The sequence below is a fragment of the Lutra lutra genome, chromosome 7 (genome assembly GCF_902655055.1).
Source record: "Lutra lutra chromosome 7, mLutLut1.2, whole genome shotgun sequence".
In the NCBI taxonomy this organism is placed as follows: domain Eukaryota; kingdom Metazoa; phylum Chordata; class Mammalia; order Carnivora; family Mustelidae; genus Lutra; species Lutra lutra.
The window spans coordinates 28,116,539-28,129,689 of record NC_062284.1 but is presented as its reverse complement, the minus strand read 5'-3'; the positions used below and the strand labels follow the sequence as shown (position 1 = coordinate 28,129,689).

Sequence of the window (13,151 nt, the reverse complement as noted above, 5' to 3'; positions counted from 1 at the left end):
GACTATTGGTCAGGGATCATCTTGAAGGTCTGTATGCTCTCCCTTTTCAAAGGCAGATACAGGCGAAAGGTGGTCTCTGGCCACAGCAGGTCTCTCCCAAGGTTGGAGCCTTAATATTTTCTCCACTCCCCACCCCCCAAGAATGTACTACGTTTAACTGTTGCTTTCAGCCTTTGTGGATGCCATGTCTTCTGCGCTTCTATATTTAGATGGAGCGTAATGGTGAATGTCAATTGGAGGTGGGCTTTAAATCAGAAGTCTACAGCTCGATTATCTAACAAGCACAAAGGATCCTGAGCAAGTGGGGCCATTCACCAAAGCACAAAGTCCCTAGTCATTCCTACTTCACCCCTGAAGCACCTGATGTACTGTCTCAGGGCAGCTTTGGGGTCAGAAGCAGACTCTGCTAGGGAGAGTCAGCTTCCCTCAGCTCAAACGTAATTCCCTCCAATGGTGATCAACTAAGAGTTCTCCAGTCATTATTTTTTGATTTAATATACTTATTGTCAAAAGTAGAAAAGTAGTTTGGGCACTTAAATACAATTGCAACAAAAATATTCTATGATTGGAGAATGACTGGAGCACTGCTTTGGAGTTATCGTCTTTAGACCCAAGTCCTATAGGAGGAAGAGGTCTGAATTTCTGTAACTACTTTATTGGTTTACTTCTCCTTATTCATGATAGAATCCATAACTGCTTATACAGAGGGTCCCCCAATTGTAATGGCTCAGCCCATGATCTTTTGATTTCATGATGGTGCAAAAGCAGTATGCATTCAGTAGAAACCATACTTCGGATTTTGAATTTGGCTCTTTTCCCAGGCTAGGGATATGCAGGATGATATTTCCTGCTGCTGGGCAGCAGCTGTGAGTGGCAGCTCCCAGTCAGCCACAAGACCGCCAGGGGAAACAACCAACACGTTTACAACCATTCGGTACCCATTCAACCAGTACTTTGTTCACCTACAGTATTCAATAAATTACATGAGATAGTCCACACTGCCTTATAAAATTGGTTTTGCATTAGACAATCTTACCCAACTGTAGGCTAAGGTCAGTATTTTAAGCATGTTTAAGGTAGGCTGCAGTAAACAATGATGTCCAGGGGTAGGCTAGATGTATTCAATGCATTTTCTACTTAACCACATTTCCAATGTACAATGGGGTTATGTACCAAAGATCAGTAGATGTTAAATTTTCTCTATGTTAGTAATTTCAAACCCAAATTGATTTTTCATGTCTATTATAATTGTCATCTTCATTTGATCCACAGTGTCCAAATTCTGATATTGTATGAAATGGGAACATACTGAGTTTTCTGGATTGGTCCTATAGAGCAGTGGGTCTCAAATGGGTCTCAAATGGGACATTTGGCAATGTTTGGAGGCATTTTTTATGATCGCAGCTGGGGTGGAGGGTAGTAATGCAACGGGCACTCATTTTGCTTGGAAGGGATGGCATCAAGACAGGAAGAAGTCCCAAACACTGTAGAAAATCCTGACAGCTTCACAGGTCGGGAATATGTCAAACTCCTTTTAAAAAGAATTAAGTTACTCCCTATGCTCCCATTATTTTATATATATATATATCCCTCCTCATTCCAAAAGGTTCTGATGTGGTTAACTCTCCCTGTAGTGTTGACTCAATTTTCCCATATAAAGCTTACATAGGCTTTAGGACTGATCAATACAAGTTTCAGTTTAGGAGGAAAAATAATTCTGGAAGGACCAAGAAAAACTATCATGTTTTGGCAGTTAGAAGATAGAAGTTAAATTCCTAGTATGTATATAACGCTAAGTGCTGAGAAGGATATTTTGAAAAAGTATAAATCACAGCTGGTGTCCTTAAGTAATTTATAATTTGCCTGAGAGAGAGAGGCTCAGTGCCTAAGAGAGGATGGCTTCCATTACACATGGCCTGTGCTCAGGGCCTTGAAGCAGGTCAGCGCAGCCCTCAGTGCTCTCCCTCCTCTGGCCAGGGAAGGAGGGGCAGAGCTGGAAGGGGTGAAGGTGGTCCTCAAGTGCAGACTGCATGGATAAGGGCTTGGAGGTGGGCACACACTAGGAAAGGCTGTGGGCAGTAAGTAAGCTAGTTAAGAGTTAAAGTTAAGGTTTTATCCTGCAGAGAACAAGGGAGCCTCTGAAGGTATCCAAACAGGAAGTTATAGTGATGAAAGACCGCATTTACTAAGTGCTTACTCTTTACAAGGCACATTCATTTAATTTCTTCCTGACAGCCCTATGACTTAGCTACTCTTCCTCCCATTTTACAGATGAAGAAACTGAGGCTCAGGGGGGTTAAATAACTCAAGTCACACAGTTAGCAAGTATTAGAGCCAGGATTCAAACCCATAAAGCCCAGAGTCCACACTTTTAACCACTTCTCCAGACCGCCTCTCGATAGGATAGGAATGATGAAAGCAGAGGAATAGACCAGACACCTTTGGGAGGGCGCTGCCAACAGAGCATTTCAAGGAGTAGAAGAAGTCGATAGGCTCAGATGTTGCTGAGCTGTCAGGAACGAAATCTGAGAAACAGCCATTGGATCTGTGATTAGGCAATCACGGGTGACCTTTAAGAGTTCCGTTTCAGTAGAGGGGTAGGGACAGTGGTTCCTTGTAGGACATTATGGGAGGACTGACAGCAGAGAGAGCACCAGGAAAGAAATTTTTTCTTTTGAGACTATGCCCCCAAACAGTGGAACACTTTCTTTACTTGAGGGACTATACATATTTCACCTCTGTTTGGAAGGGCAAGACTAACACATTTCAGCAGGCATGGTTAAAGGAGAATTAGCAAGTGTCACTGAAATTGTTCATTAAAAACACTGCATCAAATTGAGGTACAATGCAAAGATTTAACTGTCTGAGGGGCATTGTTATGGAGAAAGTTACTTGACCTCTTGACCTTATATACTGTATTGGCAGGGCCTGATGGCAGTTTGGAAACTAAGGTAGGAGACCATGAGGAAATCACAGATGAAAGAATTCATTTCAGACCTGTTCTGAGCCAAGAGAGAGCAGCCAAAAGCAATGTGTGTGTTATGGTTTTAGACAGAAATCCCAAGAACAGCTGCCTGATTGCAGCCTGGACTTCCCAAAACCTGGGCTGCAAAGGGCAGAATACTTATTAAAATTCTTTGCTTTAATGAGCTGTGGGAACTTGAGTTATCAGCCCCTGCTCTAGCTACTGAGTACTTTTCATGACAAATCAAAAGCAGTTTTAGGGAGGCTACATTTTTTTGGAAGGGGAATTCTCTACAAGCGGTTAATTCAGACTGCCTAGGGCAGCAATTAAAGCCACTGAGGAGAAGGTGAGGAGGAGGAGAAGGAGGGCTTCCTGTGGCTGAGGAGCAGTTTCACTGACATTATCCTATAACCATGAACTCTGTCCAGCACCCCAGTGTACTCAACTCTAAAGTGTTCTAAGTCTTTTAGAATTCTTCCCCCCATACCCATCATTTTGCTTGGGCCCAAGAACTCCTGCAAACAAAAGATATGAGAGGTAACCAGGAGTCTGGGACTGCTTGGGCCAAAAGAATCTCAGGCTGTGATGCTGCTGGAACATGCTTCCTGCCAAAACTCAGACTCGTGAGCTAAGTGCTTTGGCAATGAACTCTCACACTCTGGCTTAAACAGGAAAGATACCAACAGGTATTTAATCTTTAAAAAGTGCAACAGTTTGATGCTGGTAGTGCAGTGATTAACCTACCTGTGTGAATGTCCATAGATTCTTTTTCCTTTCTAGTAACGTAGGCCACTAGGAAAGTTGGTGGAATCTGGTATCTTCTCCTTTGGATGTCTTCAACAAAAGTATGTATGCCAAATAGAGGGGAACCTGAACAGGTCTCCTCTTCGTTCCTGGCCATTCCCATCCCCCCCTCCCCACCATGTACTTTTAGCTGCCTTGTGCCACACCTCAGCCCTCAGGTGACTTTCTTTCTATCCTCCTTTGTCTACCAGGGAGGAGGTTTCTCTCTTCCTGACACTCATCTAAGACAAGATTCCCTCCTGATTCCTCTCTACTTCCCCTGTTATTCCCCCAAACATGCACATAGAGTCTTTGCATTTTAGAGTTTCACTGCTCACTATGGGGAAGTGTAAGGGTTAACAAAAACAAGGAGGGTAGGAGGCTAAAAAGATTCAAGATTGCCACAGTGGCTTGTCAGTTCTTTTCCACAACATCAAGGTTCTGGACTGAAGTGAACAAAAGAGACAAAATCCCTGTGCTCTGGAGCATTCATTCTCTGGGGAGATGGACAGTAAATAAAATAACCAACTTATAGGGTAAACTAGGAGAGGGACTATGAATGAAAACAAAGCAGAGAGGAAGGCAAAGAATGCTTTTGGGAGAGTGCTTAGTTTTATAAAGGAGTAGTCAGACTTTGAGCAAAGCCAAAAGGAGGTTTAAGGGAGCAAACAAAGCAGTTGTCTGTGGGATGAGCATTCCAGGAGAGAAAACCACTAGTGTGAAGGCTCTGAGGCAGGGGAACAGCTAGGAGGTCAGTGTGGAAGGGCAAAGGCCTTCCTCTGTGTGGAAGAGGCAGTGCGCTCTTCATTCTGCAAGAAAAAGCCCTGAATCTGAGCCACAGTGATCTGGGCTTGAATCTTAGTTTGGCGCCTTAAATCTCATGGACCTTGGACTCTGTCTCTCCTCATCTATACATAGTTAAACATGAAGGGTAATTGCAAAGGGTTAAATGAGATACAGAATGTAAAAACACCTATCACGGGACATGGATCATGCCTAGTTCCTACCCACCACACATTAGTCCCTTGCCTCTTCCCCTGGTTATAGGGCTCCTCTCATCTAGTTCCCACTGTGGCTGAATAAAATGTATGCCATTCACGGGCCTCTAAGGGAGCAAGATGATTAACTCTATGGAAGAAAAAGAAAAAAAACCCTGCAAACCATATACATCCATGCATAGTATTATTGGCAAACAGTAACATTTCAGTATCCACATTAAAAAATATAGACTTCAGGGTCACCTAGGTGGCTCAGTTGGTTGAGCGGCTGCCTTTGGCTCGGGTCATGATCCCAATGTCTTGGGATTGAGTCCCACATTAGGCTCCTTGCTCAGCAGGGATCCTGCTTCTCCCTCTGCCTCTGCCTGTCACTCTGCCTGTGCTCTCTCTCTCTCTCTTTCTCTCTCTCTCTGACAAATAAATAAATAAAATCTTAAAAAAGATATTAAAACTTAAAAAAATATAGACTTCACAGCAAACTATTTACTGACTATTGCTATTAAGATGACTAAAGATTCTAGCCATGGACCTCCTACCTTCTATATTTATGTAATGCTTAAGCATTTTACAATGGGTACATATTATCTTTACAAGTAGAAATCACAATATAGGCTAATGTTGCTGCAGGAGAAGTGATTCCCTGATCCTCCTAGATCAGTATCAAGTAGCCACTATTCTACCTCACTTACCCAAGCAAGGCCTGTCTCATGGGACCTGACTTTAGGAATCCTTACACCTTCTTTGTGGGGAAACTGGGTGCAAATAAGGCCAAAGGGAGTTACAGGGTTCACAGATGAATGTCCTATGGGAGTGTGCCTGGACAGCAACTGTGAACTCTGGTCCCATTTGGAAAGGGGATGGATTAACTCATGGATTGTGAACCATTTTCTTAATAAAATTAAAACTCTTGCAATGGCTGCCACTAAGGAAAGAAAAAGAGACCCATGAAGATAAAGTATCTTGAAGTAAGCTGACTGAACTCCTTTTATGATTCAAGATTGTTGACACTGAAAAAAAACACATCTCTTTTGAAAGAATAAGTTAAGCATACTATAACAAAAACACATTTCACAACTAAGTAGCTTACGAGGTCGGTCAAAGAGAGACACATAAGCCAGTTCCCAGTGTCTTACTCAAGGATGCATTAAAATGTGCATTACAATCGTTTGTTGCAATGCATGCTACCCATAGCCTGGAAAAATTTTAGTTGTTTTCCTCACCTCCAAAAAACCCCAAAAGACACTTGGTGAGGGGAAAAAATAATGCTTCAGCATCCATAGTTGACCATACGGCTTTTCCCAGTTTAGATATATGATTCAAGAAAAAAAAATGTAGCCCAGAAATATTTTTACATGCCTCATATTGACCATTGCACCCAAAAGGATACTCAGCTTTGCATTAAATACAATTTTGCTTGAATGGAATAGAGTAGACTTCTACTTCTTGGATGCTTTTTAACTAAGAGATTTCTGACTGAAGAAAATAGTGATGGTCTACATAGGACAACTGAGATCCTGTCCAGAAATCAAGCAATACCTCTCTTTGCTTTCTGCTGCTTCACCAGTAACATCAGGACTCCTCTTGAGTTTATCTGATCATAGACTGGAAATCCTCAGGGTGGAAAGGCTCCATCTCAGCATTTCTATAGCACTGGGGAATATGCTCTTCTAAAACCCAGTGTTTTCCATGAGGCAAAATGGCTATGCAAATTGCTTTACTGTCAACACAACAAAGTATAATGAAAAAAGTAAGAGCATGGTGTTCTAAAACCAGTCGTATTGCCCAAGGGAAAAAAATAGAGCTTACAGAATTTATAAGAGAGTCTTATATTTCCTACTTAATATTAGCCATCAATTTATAATTCAAAGCTGTTAATTTCCATGGGATATTTCAAGTAATCCCTTATATCTACCTTTACCTTTCTCACTACCGTTATAAATACATGTCCTGAATACAAAAGTCTGTAGCCCCATTGAGTGGATTTTCCATTGAAGATGCAACTATAGCAATTTCTAAGTTTATGAGAACTACTGGAATGTGGAGCAAAATCCAATATTTGCATTATGATAATGCACTTGTAGAACCAGATGAAGTAGACATCCATAGTTGAATGCACGGATTCTAAGATTTTCAAGTGAATAATTGCTACTATCATGGAGAATGGATTATGGGCCATGACTGGTCTGCATTCCTTCACCCCATCAAGGCACTCACATAGGAGTGTGTTAGACAACGTTGTTCTTATGACTGGCACTGACACCAGAAGCCAGTGTGCAGGGTGGCAGGAAGACTGGAGTGGGATGCAAGAATGAAAAACATGAGTGATTCATTCTATCTGGTGCACATACATTTTATGAATTTAAATCTGAAGGGAAACAACTTTTTTTGAGCTTAACTGCTTGTTTGAGAAAGTTAAATGGAAGCGTGTCTAGGACACCATTTTTTATAGGCTCACTGCCACCTCAAAAAATTCCATACAGACCCATTCTAAAACAGCCGATTCCATTTCTAAAAGTCCACAAAGAGGGATGTGGAATCTGTGAAATGGAACATCAGATCCAAGCATGTATGCTCATGCAGAAACTTGATCTTAATTAAAATATAGATGCAGGGGCTGCACCAGGGGTAAAGTTTCCTCCCAATGCCCCTCCACCCCCAGCAATCAGATACACTTGAGTTTGCATCCTTATTTGATCCTGGGCTGTGTGACCTTGGGCAAGTTAGCTGACCTTTCTTAGTCTCACCTTCCTCACCTTCAACATGGAGATAATAAGTTTGTTGTGAAGATTAAACAAGATCACGCACAAGTACCCTTTAGCTCCGTACCTGGCACATATGAGCATTCAAGAATGTGTCCTCATGATTAGATGTGGCACACTGACTATAGTTTACAAGCACTTAGTTCTGCCGCCATACCCCAATGTGTTGTGATACGCATTTCCATTTTATGCTTCCAGCTTGTACTAGTCTTCTTACCATGGCATGGTGGGGGGGTGCAGAGAAAGGTAATCAGTTACATATATTCCACTTTTTGGACTGCTGCTTGAAGCAAGGTGAAAAGCTAGGAAGTCGGTAACCTGGACACTGAAAAGAAATTCAGTCTTTACGATACGATGTTATACAAATTTTGTTGATGTTATACAAATAATGTAATTTATAACATATGGAACATCAAATCATGGATTAAATTTTAAAAGAAATGACAAGCAATATTAAAGAAGATAGGAAGAGCCAGGATGGGCCTATTGCTATGTATTAGTGACTGAAACAGGGATTGATGGGCTAGATTATGGAGGATTTCATGGGGTCTGACTTCCAACAGGTGGCAAGCTTTAGTCATCTTCAGATGCAAACCCTTAATGAGTTTGAGTATGCAAGTCTGGAGGATTCTGTTCAAGGCCTCCTCTCAGCAATCACGGGAAACGATGTTCTGGGTTTAAGCGTCCTTGGCAAGTTAGCAAGCAGGGTACTGTATGCACCTGTCCCCTGAAGGGGATTCTGGCCTGACACTGAAAGACCACCATGCTTTCCTGACAGCCCAACCTGCAGCTGTAGAGCCTCCAGACAAATGAGGGAAGCCCACTAGTAAGTGCTCACGACCAAGCAAGCCACAAATGCCCAGAAGGTGGAATTTCCACCTCAGTACCATGCCTGAACACTGAAAATAGGCGCCACTCAACCCATACTGCAATGGGATTCCCCCCAGCAGCAATCCACCTCCCCCCTCCACACCCCAGCTTGCATGTTTTATTAATAAATGCAAGATGGCACACGGAGGCAAGAATGGGAGCTAAAGCATCTGCAGCTGGACCCCAACCAGAGCAGTTTGCAAAAATAAATAAGAAGCATGTGACAAGAAGCAGATTCCCCAGGCTGGAGCTGAAGCCCTGGATTTCCCCACGCACCCTCCTCTTGCTTCCTTCAGCGAGCCAGGATGAAGGTCAGTGGTAAGATCCTAGCCCTCCCGGACGCGCACCCTGCAAACCTTGACCGGCCCCCACCACCGCCCTGGCCACAGGACCCCGACATAGAGGCGGGGAAGCCCTGGCCACGGCCGGCTTCGAAGACACATACCTGCTGCCTGGGCTCGGGATTCGCTAGGCTCTGCATTGGCGCCGGTTGCAGCTCGCGCTCCCGGGGCTCCCCTGTCCGGTCCCCCCTCCCCCCGCCCCCTCGCGGCTCTGCCGCTCCCTGGGCTCCTCCGCCCACCGCGCTCGGGGGCGCGCGTGCGCGGCCTCGCTCCAGCAGCTCGCCGGTCGGCGCCTGCGCGTTTGCCTAACGCGGTTCACCCGCGAGTGCTTGCTGTGGCGGCTAGCGAGCGGCGGCGCGGCTGTTTAGGAAACCGCGGCTTGGGCTGGTCTCACCGGCGGCGGGAGCCGGGCAGGGGGCGGAGGCTGCGCCGCCAGCAGGGCTCCAACACAGCGCGCCCGCGTCACGGCGTGGGTGAGGGGGTCGCGCGGCCCAGTCAGAGGGCCCGCATGTGCTCATGTGGAGAGGAGGGTTTTACAAAGAGAAGGTGTGAGGTGGAGGCGGACGGGCGTCCCGAGGAAGCAACAAGTGCGGAGGCCCAGAGGGCCCCCCTAGGGTTTCCTACAGTTGCCAGCAAAGCCTCCTCCGGCTTTAGTGCCGGGCTTTGCAGTTTGCAGAGCTCTTTGCCAGTTTTTCCTTAGGTCGGCACAGGGCATCCTTTGAGGCAGCGAATAGCAGGGAAACACCGCTCTCTGGCCCAGATCTTGACAGAATCAGAGACCACTGACCCTCCGTGTGCTGTCTCGGGAGGAAAATGCCTCTCAGGACCTTCATTTGATAGTCTCAGCCCAGGACCCCTGCAGGACAGTGTTTCTCCACCTTCGCCCCACCTTCCGTTATCGGCCTCTTAGGAGAGCTTTTCAGACATTTTGGTCACGAATCACCGCCGTCCCTTCACCTCCTTCCCCTCCCACCGCCGTGAGGTTCAGATATCAGGGATAAAGTGTATAGCTGTTTATGGACGTTATGTGTAGTTGTGCTTTATACGAGTAGTAAGATTTCTCCCCTTGGCGATGATATCAGCCTCGCTGAGAGTGTCTGTTATAGCACGTGTCTGTTATAGCACTATGTTTCTGGGTTAGCAGGTGGGGTCAGTGGAGTAGGTGAGGATTCTGGATGTACCCACAAATATTCTCTGCAGATTAGAAGAGTCCCCACACATATATATATGTACAACTCTAATGTCTGCAAGTACTGCCATGAGTAGTGGAACACGGTCACTAAGGCAGTTTCTGAACTCATAGCTTTTATTTTCAGTCTCCACCAGTTCATGCTGAAAATACAGCCGTGAGGTCCTGACATTTTTGTTAAGATATTTGAAAAGTTTGGAAACGCTCCTTTCTAGAACACTTAGTCCAGTGTAGCCTCTGGCTCTGCAGAGAAACTTGATTTCCAGTTCTCCTACCTCTTCTGAAGGTATTTTGTTTTTTGCTTAGGCCCATTTGGCCTCCCAGGAATGTTTCTGTCATTCTTTTCTAAGATTTTATTTATTTGTTTGTATTTACTTAATTTTTAAAAGATTTTACTTATTTATTTAACACAGAGAGCGAGGGAGAGAGAGAGAGAGAGACCGACCAGGCACAAGCAGGGGGAATGGCAGGCTGGGGAGAAGCAGGCTCCCCACTGAGCAAGGAGCCTGATGTGAGGCTCTATCCCAGGACCCTGGGATCATGACCCGAGCTGAAGGCAGCTGCGTAGTGGACTGAGCCACCCAGGTGCCTCAGGATTTTATTTATTTGACAGAGAGTGAGAGCATAGCAGGGAAAGCAAGCAGGGAGAAGGAGAAGCAGGCTCCTGGCAGAGCCAGGGATGGGGGACTGGATCCCAGGGCCCTGGGGTCCTGACTTGAGCTGGAAGGCAGATGCTTAAGGACTGAGCCACCCTGGAGCCCCTGTTTGTCATTCTTGCCTCCTCCTCCCCTTCTGCTTTTCTAGCTAAAAGGTGGAAGTTGTGGAATTGAAAAACTTCCAAACTTAAGTCATGGAATTGCCCCAGAGCCTGGATCATGCTTTTCTGAGACCGAGAAATATCTTAGGTAGGGCATGCGTATCTAATTTGACAAGCTGGGGATAGGTTAACTTTCTTCAGGTCATCCCTCCGATTTCAGTGCTTCCTTATGCTAATGGTGGAATTTCAGAGGGAGAAAAGCCCTTGGAAGTGATCTTTGTAGAAGCTACCTGGGTTGCCAGAGGATCTTTCTTTAACATTTCCAGAAGGAAGAAATGTGGACTGGAAGGGAAAAAGTGATTGGATGGGTCAAGAAAATTTGGGAGTATGGATGACATGGGTGTGTGTGGGGAGTATAGTTTTCTGACGAGTGTTGGCAGCATTTCAGTTATACTTGAAAAAAGCGGGGTGCCTGGGTGGCTCAGTCAGTTAAGCATCTCCCTTTGGGATCGAGTCCCACATGGGACTCCCTGCTCTGCGGAGAGCCTGCTTCTTCCTCTGCCTAATTGAGTTCTCTCTCTCTGTCAAATAAAGAAATAAAATATTACTTTTGAAAAAAGTGTAAAAACAAAAACAAAAAAGCCTTGACAAATTTGGATCACACTGTTATCCACTTTTACCCCACTTAGAGAACTCTAAAGTGTTGATAACACCATTGAAAAGCACCCAGTTCCAATGCTAGTTGAAACTACAGACGAACTGGAAGATCACTATGGTTTACCTGGGGTCTTTGTAGTCCAATACCATTTTTGGCTCCATGAGCAATGCTACTTCAGGGGAACTTTTTTTGTCTACAATGGTTGCCGTAAAGACAGCCAGTAAGAGAAAAAAATATGTAGAAATTATGTGGAACATCTTTTACCTGTATCTTCTAAGTGTAAAGCCCCAACCCCCTTTTTTGGTAGTCTGAGTTCACCTAAAACGTACATGTGATCATTTTATGTGGTGAAGTTTAAAAAAAAAAAAAAAAATCCCCAAATGTGTATAATTTGTCATCTCTATGCTGCCCCCTGGTGGTATTCTACTTCACAGCACATACTCAAAATTAAATTAGGTAAATTTAGGGTATTGAAAACAGAGGTAGATAGGGTGGCATTCAGCTTTCTCCAAACTGGTCCTGCTCTTGTTTTCAAACACCCCCGACACCCAGCGGAGGACCAGCCCTTGAGGTTGATCAGTTTAGAGGAACTGTGAAGAGCTCTGGCAGGCATCTAGCTTGTTCTTAAACTTGCCTGTAAGAATCACTTGGGGACTCTTTTTTAAAACAAGATTCTGGAGCCTTACCTCAAGCAAATTAAAATTGAATCTATAGGAGAGTGGCATGTGATTTTTTATTTTTAACTGCCCCAGGATTCTTATCAATAGGAGAGGTCAGGGAATACTGGAGTTATAAACAGAGCAGGTACTCTTTCTGAAGACCAGGTGACTAACCAGAGGGAATTTTGTGGGTGAGGGAGTTCCATGCAATAGGAAAATTGCTATTCCACAGCAATAGAAAAAAAATAAAGCAGGAGTGGAAGAAATTAACTGGGTTTAAGCCTTCTATGTCACTTTCTTGCCAGAAATACCTGCTTCTAACGTGGCTGTCCTTGGCATCCTATCCCACCCCAAAACATCTTTTGAGGTAAGTCAGATTTTTTTTTAAGTGAACTCTACACCCAATGTGGGATTTGAACTCATAATCCCAAGATCAAGAGTCGTATGCTCTAACAACTGAGCCAGCCAGGCATCCCAGATTTTCTTTAAGTTAAAAAGACTGTCTTTTCAAGAGTACCAGAATCACATAATCAGAAAATTTGTGCATGTGTGTAGCTACAAGATTATGAGAGGGCAGATTCGAGATTATGTGGATCTTGTGAATGTCTGAAAAAGATTGATATCAGAGTTAAAATTTGTTCTCTTGAGGTTGTTGCTTGTAAAAATAGAACATATGAATCTGACACCCACATGATTTGTGAAATTTAATAGCAAGAGATCTTAAATTGTTAATGTTTATGTATCTGTTAATATTTTAAAAACTTTTCTAAGTGTTGATTTAGAATACAACCTTATTTACCTAGAACACACAGGGAGAAGGCCAATCTGAGTTAGTGAGAATCCTGAAAAATGGAATATGCATGACTTTGTGTCATACTTATTTAAACATTTACATATATACATACAATAAGTGCTAACAAAACAGCTTTTAAAAAAATCCTGCTGAGGGGCACCTGGATGGCTCAGTCGGTTGAGTGGCTGAATCTTGATTTCAGCTCAGGTCATGATCTCAGGGTTGTGGGATTAAGTCCTGTGTCAGGCTTAGCAGTTTGGTGGTCCCTCTCCCTCTATTTCTCCCCACTCTGGAGCTCATGCTCAATCTCTCTCTCTAAAATGAATAAATAAAATCTTTTTAAAAATCCTGCTGAAATGGCTTTAATGAATAAATATGA

At 44.0% G+C, this 13,151-nt stretch overlaps 1 protein-coding gene and 1 long non-coding RNA gene across 10 annotated transcripts in view; one reads left to right on the top strand and one right to left on the bottom strand.

Moving 5' to 3' along the window:
• The window catches only part of TMEM266 (transmembrane protein 266), a 111,551-nt gene extending 102,586 nt beyond the window's left edge, over positions 1-8,965 (bottom strand). For 2 of the 5 annotated variants that reach the window (XM_047737452.1, XM_047737453.1), the window contains exon 1: positions 8,821-8,965. The gene's annotated coding sequence lies outside the window, so the exon portion shown is untranslated. The remainder of the gene's footprint in view (positions 1-8,820) is intronic. The other 3 variants (XM_047737451.1, XM_047737455.1, XM_047737454.1) reach the window with 2 other exon arrangements.
• Positions 8,522-13,151, top strand: part of LOC125104696 (uncharacterized) — a 66,575-nt gene continuing 61,945 nt past the window's right edge. For all 5 annotated transcript variants that reach the window (XR_007128696.1, XR_007128698.1, XR_007128697.1 and 2 more), the window contains exons 1-2: positions 8,522-8,686; positions 12,285-12,346. This is a non-coding gene — a long non-coding RNA (uncharacterized LOC125104696). The remainder of the gene's footprint in view (positions 8,687-12,284; positions 12,347-13,151) is intronic.